The following is a 6,853-nucleotide window of genomic DNA, read 5'->3' on the forward strand; positions in this document are numbered from 1 at the left end:
AAATGACTTATCTTTTCATGTGGTAATACCTTGTAAAAATTTCTATCTTTAGAGAACTCAAGTAGGGGAAGTCATTGAGAGAATGAGAGGCATCATTTTCTTCCCTATGTATCTGATGAGTGCTATTGAACATCACAATCACACTTAGCACACTGTATTTTATTGCTTCTGTGTGTGTGTGTGTGTGTGTGTGTGTGTGTGTGTGTGTGTGTGTGTGTGTGTGTGTGTGTGTGTGTGTGTGTGTGTGTGTGTGTGCCAGTCCTGGGGCTTGAACTCAGGGACTTGGATGCTGTCTCTGAGCTTTGTGTTCTAGACTAGTGCTCTACTACTTAAGCCACAACTTCACTTCTGTTATTTTTGGTGGTTAATTAGCCATAAGACTGTCATGGACTTTTCTACCTGGGCTGGCTTCAAACCTCAATCCTCAGATATCAGACTCTGCAAAGGTCTAGCACACCTTTTATTCCTAAATGCCTTGTGTTTTAATTGACAGTATAAATGGTATCTTTTCCCTATTATACCTTCTAGCTTTTTATTCATATATAGTAATACATTGATTTTTGTGTATTGATCTTGTTTCTAACAGCCCTCTTGAACTCTCTTATTAGTTCAAATAGTTTTCCTCCAGATTTTCTTAGCTTTTCTAAATTGACAGTAACAATTATAGTTGTTATTTCTATTTTTTAAAGTTTTTAAAATTTTATTTTCTTATAAATTTGTTTTTAAAATTTTATTTTCTTGTAAATCTTTCTAATTCTTCTCTTATTTATTTCTGTTATTATGCTGGCTAGGAATTCAAAAATGTTCCCTTGAAGTATGGGAGGCTGGCTGTGGTGGCATATGCCTATAATACCAGCTAATCTGGAGGCAGAGGTAGGAGAATCATGGTTCAAGGCTAGTCTAGACAAAGTTAGCACAAGAATGTATCTGCAAAACCAACTAAAAGCAAAAGGACTAAGAGTGTGGCTCAAGTGGTTGAACACACACAAGGATCTGCATTCAATCCTTGGTCCATTAAAAAATGTGGGGAATTTGTTTGTGAAGCTATTTGAGCTGTGTGTGTGTGTGTGTGTGTGTGTGTGTGTGTGTGTGTGAGAGAGAGAGAGAGAGAGAGAGAGAGAGAGAGAGAGAGGAGAGAGAGAGAGGTGGAAAACTTACTTTTTTATGGGAATTTAGTCTCTAGTGCATTTCTGCTCTGTAGAGCCCACCTTGGTCTTCCTGGTCCCCATGAGGAAGCCCAATTTTGCTACTCAAAAAGAATGGCCAGTTGTTGCCAGGTGCTGGTGGCTCACACCTGTAATCCTAGCTATTCTGGGGTCTGAGATCTGGTGATCGTGTTTCAAAAACCAATCTGGGCACATCTGTGACATTCTTATCTCCAGTAAACTACTCAGAAAAAGTTGGACATGGCACTGTAGCTCAAATGGTAGAGTGCTAGCTTGGAGCAAAGGAAGCTCAGGGACAGTGCCCCAGTCCTGAGTTCAAGGACCGGCCTGCATGCACACATGCATGCATGCACACAAGCATGCGCTCACATACACACAGACAGAATAAATACTTGTTAACAAAAACATTTGACTTGCAGAACTACCAGCATTTTGTTTGAGCAGTTTAGAAAGAAAAAGGTTATTAGAATTGTAGAATCAATATTTTTGTGTTACCTCTAGGGGGCAGTCATGGATCATAGATTGGTACTATATGTGTGTGTGTGTGTGTGTGTGTGTGTGTGTGTGTGTGTGTGTGTATGTATATTATATATATAATGTTAAATGAATTAAACCTAGTGCCCTTTTAAGTATGTATTATTGTTTACATTTTAAAGGTGTGGAAATGGAGCCTTAGAAAAGCCAAGTAACTCGATTAGTCTCTGTAAGTTGTAAGTAGCAAAAAATAGATCAGAGATATTAACCTACCTTTATTAACATATCTTCTACATATTAATGTATCATCTACCCCTAAATTTAACGTCTTCCAATCAAAACTCAGCAGGATTTATTACACAACAAATTGACTAGACTATAGTTCATATGAAAAAATAAAGACTTGCTCAAGCATATCCAAGCTAATTCTAAAACAAGATACCAGATATAATGTGGCATTCTTTTTCTTTTTTTTTTTCCTTTCTTTTTTTCCCCCTTTTTTCAGTGCCCATCTTGGGGGTTGAACTGGCCTGACTCAGGTGCAGTTCCCAAGCTCTTTTTGCTCAGCTAACACCCTGAATCCTAATGTGGCATTTTTGCTTGGGCTACTCTCATCTCTCTGCTTCCCTTCCGACAGATGGCACACCTGTGCAGGGCTCTTTGTGAAAATAATAAATCTAGATAATGCTATATTATTCTCCATTATTGTGACAAGATATATGAGAAAAACAACTCAACTAAGCATTGATGGTTCATACCTATAATCCTAGCTATTCAGGAGGTGAGAGCTGCCAGCCCAGGCAGGAAAGGCTGTAAGACTTTGACCTCCAATTAACCAGCAAGAATCCAGAAGTAGAGGTGCAACTCAAGTAGTAGAGCAACATCTTTAAGTGAAAAGCTAAGGGAGCATGTAGGACCCTGAGTTCAAGCCTCAGTACCAGCACGCACATGCGCGCGCACACTCACTCTCACACACACACACACACACACACACACACACACACACACAATCAACTCAAATGAAAGACTTTGGCTCTCAGTTTCCCAGGTGTTGTTTTGTGGTTCCTTGGATCCATTGCTTTGGACCTGTGGTGAGGTGGTGCATCATGAAGGGCGCTCATGGTAGAACAAAGCTGCTCACCTTATGGTGGCCAGGAAAAAAAAAGAGCCTATTTTTGTAACAATACCCTTCCCTGAACCCATTAAGCTATGAGTCCATAAATGGGTTAATCACAATGGTCATTCAGGATCCAATTACTTACACAAATCCCCAAACACTGCTATACTGGGGGACCAAACCTTCAGCACAGGAGCTTTTGTGGAACACTGAAGATCCAAACCACATTCTGGTTTCTTAAAGTCTTTGCCTTTTTTATTTTTTCAAATCCAAAACCATAACATTCTTTTTCCTGAATTAATTTGGAAATTCTTCCTATACTTCTGCCTAAGAAGCTATAACTATTTTTCACATAAACACATCTAATCCTCTTTCCAAATGAGGAGAAAACATAGTTTTAATAATTGTGATATTTATCTCTGAGAGACATATCCACTTAGAAGGTCTATTATTTGCCAAATTTGGACATAATCCCAATTGAATATTCAAAGGAGCCATAATTTTCCTTCTCTAAGCAATCTAGCACATTCTAAGGAATCCACTCCCACATACACTAGAGTCCTTGCAGTTTTGATCCCTACCATAAGTGGGGCCCCACTTTGTCCCTTGAGGACCTTTTAACAGCACAATTTATGTATGTGCAGAGAGGAGAAGGGAAAAGAGAGAGGGTATAGGAAGATGGTATAGTAAAGTCCAGCAGTATGGGCTTCCAGAAGTCCTTGCTGAGGCCCAACTTCAGGCTGGATGGTGGCGCTGGACCCATTTATTTCCTAGTATGCGGATATCAGTCTCTAGACTTGTATTCCCTGCTTTCCTTCCCTGTCATTGAACATTCCTTCCCTGTCATTATCATTGAGATAAGGAGAGATGGAAGCATGATGACTTTGCTTGGGGCAGAATTGGAAGGGGAGATAGGCAATCCAAGAAAGAAAGAAATGGTTTTCTTTTCTTTTTTTTTTTTTTTTTTTTTTGGTTTGGTCGTGGGTCCTGAACTCTGGGCCTGGGCACTTTCCCTCAGCTCTTCAGTTCAAGGCTAGCCCTCTACCACTTGAGCCACAACACCACTTCTGGCTTTTTTCTTTTTGCCTATGTGGTGCTGAGGAATCGAACCCAGGGCCTCATGCATGCAAGGCAAGCACTCTACCACTGAGCCACCTTCCCAGCCCAAGAAATGGTTTTCAAATTGGTGTCATGGACAGCATCCTAGCTAGTCATTGAGCCAAAACCAAGCTTATGAGCACATTTAAGTGGCTGTTCCTCTTACACATGGACATTAGACTCTGGCTTCTTCAGCCTTTCAGTTTGGTCTCATGCTAGCCACTCTCCATGGAGCTGCCTGCCTTTTTGCCTTGGACTGAGACTGCATTAGCTTCTTGGGCAGCTATGGGATTCTCTTTCTCTTCAGCATGCCCATAATCATTGTGGGACTACCAGCTTCTGGTCCTGTGAGTGAATCTAACACATCCCCCTTTTATAATTATGTGTATTAATTCTGTTCCTCTAGAAAAACTAGAAACATTAATCACTCTACAGCATGTGCAACAAGCCATAACCTATAACCCCAAACATCAGTTCTATTGAGCTCTATTACTGGGCCTCTATCCACTGACCTTGGTGAAATAGTCACCAGGGCCAGGTAACTGAACAACTAAAGACAGATAGCCTCTGTGCCCCTGTGCCTGCTGAAATGATTCAAACTGCCCAGCCTCCCCTGGTCCTTCCCTAGAAGGCTTTGTCCACATTTTCTCCTTGCTCTCTCTGCTGCTTCTTGTGTCCCCTCCCCACTGCCACCAAGTAGTTTCCCTCCAGAGTCCAGGAAACTGCAAGGCACTTTCTTTTTGACTGTCTTACCATACCTGATGGAATCATTCCTAGGTGGCCTGAAATCACCCCCCGCCCAAACCACCTATTGACAGGACCTAACATGGAGCCTGTTAACAGAGCAAAATGTGTTTTTTCATAGCCCAAGCCCCAGCCACCCAAAGAAGATTATAGAAGGGAGGGCTGGGAGTAGAGGGATCACAGCTTAATCACTGCACAGTGTGCAAGTTAGATAAGGCCTACACTATTAAGGAGCTTATAGTTCAGGACAAAATTGTGGAGGACTAGAAAGCAACCAAGTAGAAAACGTCTCTTTTCTGAGGCATGCCACACTTACGACTGCCGTGCAGAAGGCCAGCGGAGGGGTACAGGGAGTGCTGGGCTGGGGAACGCTTGCAATGGAGTGTCAGAGAAGTGGATTGACAGAACATCCAGAAAATGTCAAAGGAAATGAGCCAGCTGCGCACATATCCTGGAGCCGTGTGGATATCTGGGAAGAGGCTCTAGAGCAGAAAGGAGATGAAGCCAACCAGCCCCTCACATAGAATTGATGCCAGCCTTCAAGGATGGCAAAGAGGCTATGGGATTTAAATTTCCTAGGGCTCAACATGACCAGGCTGAGATATCCAGCTGTTTGGTTAGACACTAGACTAGCTATTACTGTGAAGACATTCTTTTTTATCTGATCAGCATTCAAGTCAATAGATTTTCAGTAAAGCAGACCACCCCCAACTTCCTCCCCCCATAATGTGGACAAGCGCTAAGAACAAAGACCACTCAAAGGGTAGTGTGCTAGCCTTGAGCAAAAGAAGGTCAGGAACAAAGAGCCTGCCACCTTGACTGTAGCATTGAGTTTCTAGTTGTGTTTCCAACCTTCCCATTTGAGACTGCAAAAGCAACTTGGGCCTGAATCTCCAGAATGCTGGCCTGCCATAAAGATTTCAAACTTGCCAGTTTCCCAATCACATGAGCCAATTTGTTAGAAATAGACTGCATTTCTGTGTATCTTTTATATACCCTATAAGTTCTGTTGCTCCTCAGGATTTCCATTAACACAGAACAGGGTAGCAGAGGACAGTGAACAAAGACCAGGATCTATGAAACAGGCTCAGAGGTGAAGCATGAGCTTTCGAAAGGCCACCCTCTTTTATATGTATGAGCTGACACTGGAGCTTAAACTCAGGACCTGAGTACTATTCCTTAGCATTTTTGTTCAAGGCTGGCACTCTACTACCACTGATGCACATATGACTTTTGCTGGTTAATTGGCAATAGGAGTCTCTCAGACTTTCCTGCCCAGATTGTCTTTCAACTGTGATCATCAGATCTGAGCCTCCTAAGTAGCTAGGATTACAGGCATGAGCCACAGCACTGGGCCACTCTGGTTTTTTTTTTTTTTTTTGTCGGTCGTGGGGCTTGAACTCTGGGCCTGGGCGCTGTCCCTCAGCTCTTCAGCTCAAGGCGAGCGCTCTACCACTTGAGCTACAGCGTCACTTCTCCCACTCTGGTTTTTGTATAAATACATGTATAAAAAAGTATGGAAGCCGGACGCCGGTGGCTCACGCCTGTAATCCTAGCTACTCAGGAGGCTGAGATCTGAGGATCGCGGTTCAAAGCCAGCCCGGGCAGGAGAGACCATGAGACTCCTATCTCCAATAAACCACCAGAAAACCGGAAGTGGCGCTGTGGCTCAAGTGGTAGAGCACTCGCCTTGAGCTGAAGAGCTGAGGGACAGTGCCCAGGCCCAGAGTTCAAGCCCCACAACCGACAAAAAAAAAAAAAAAAAAAAAAGTATGGAGAAATGAAACCAGTTCCAAGGCTTTTCCAGTTATCCATGCAAGAAGTGTTTAGTCTTTAGACGTAGAGATGCCAAAGCTGTAGCCTGTTTGGGTGTTCAAGTTTAGGTTCTGGATCCTTTAAAAATACCAAAACCTGGGACTGGGAAGGTGGCTCAGTGGTAGAGTGCTTGCCTTGCATGCATGAGGCCCTGGGTTTGATTCCTCAGCACCACAGAAAAAGCTGGAAGTAGTGCTGTGGCTCAAGTGGTAGAGTGCTAGCCTTGAGCTGAAGAGCTGAGGGACAGTGCCTAGACCTAGAATTCAGGCCCCATGACTGACAAAAAAAAAAACAACTACCAAAACCTGGGTTTGGAATGTGGCTTAGTGGTAGAGTGCTTGTCTAGTATGCATGAAGCCCTGCGTTTGATTCCTCAGCATCACATAAACAGAAAAAGCAGGAAGTTGTGCTGTGGCTTGAGCAAAAGAAGCTCAGGGAC

The sequence above is a fragment of the Dipodomys merriami genome, unplaced genomic scaffold (genome assembly GCF_024711535.1).
Source record: "Dipodomys merriami isolate MVZ:Mamm:240054 unplaced genomic scaffold, mDipMer1.0.p SCAF_34, whole genome shotgun sequence".
In the NCBI taxonomy this organism is placed as follows: domain Eukaryota; kingdom Metazoa; phylum Chordata; class Mammalia; order Rodentia; family Heteromyidae; genus Dipodomys; species Dipodomys merriami.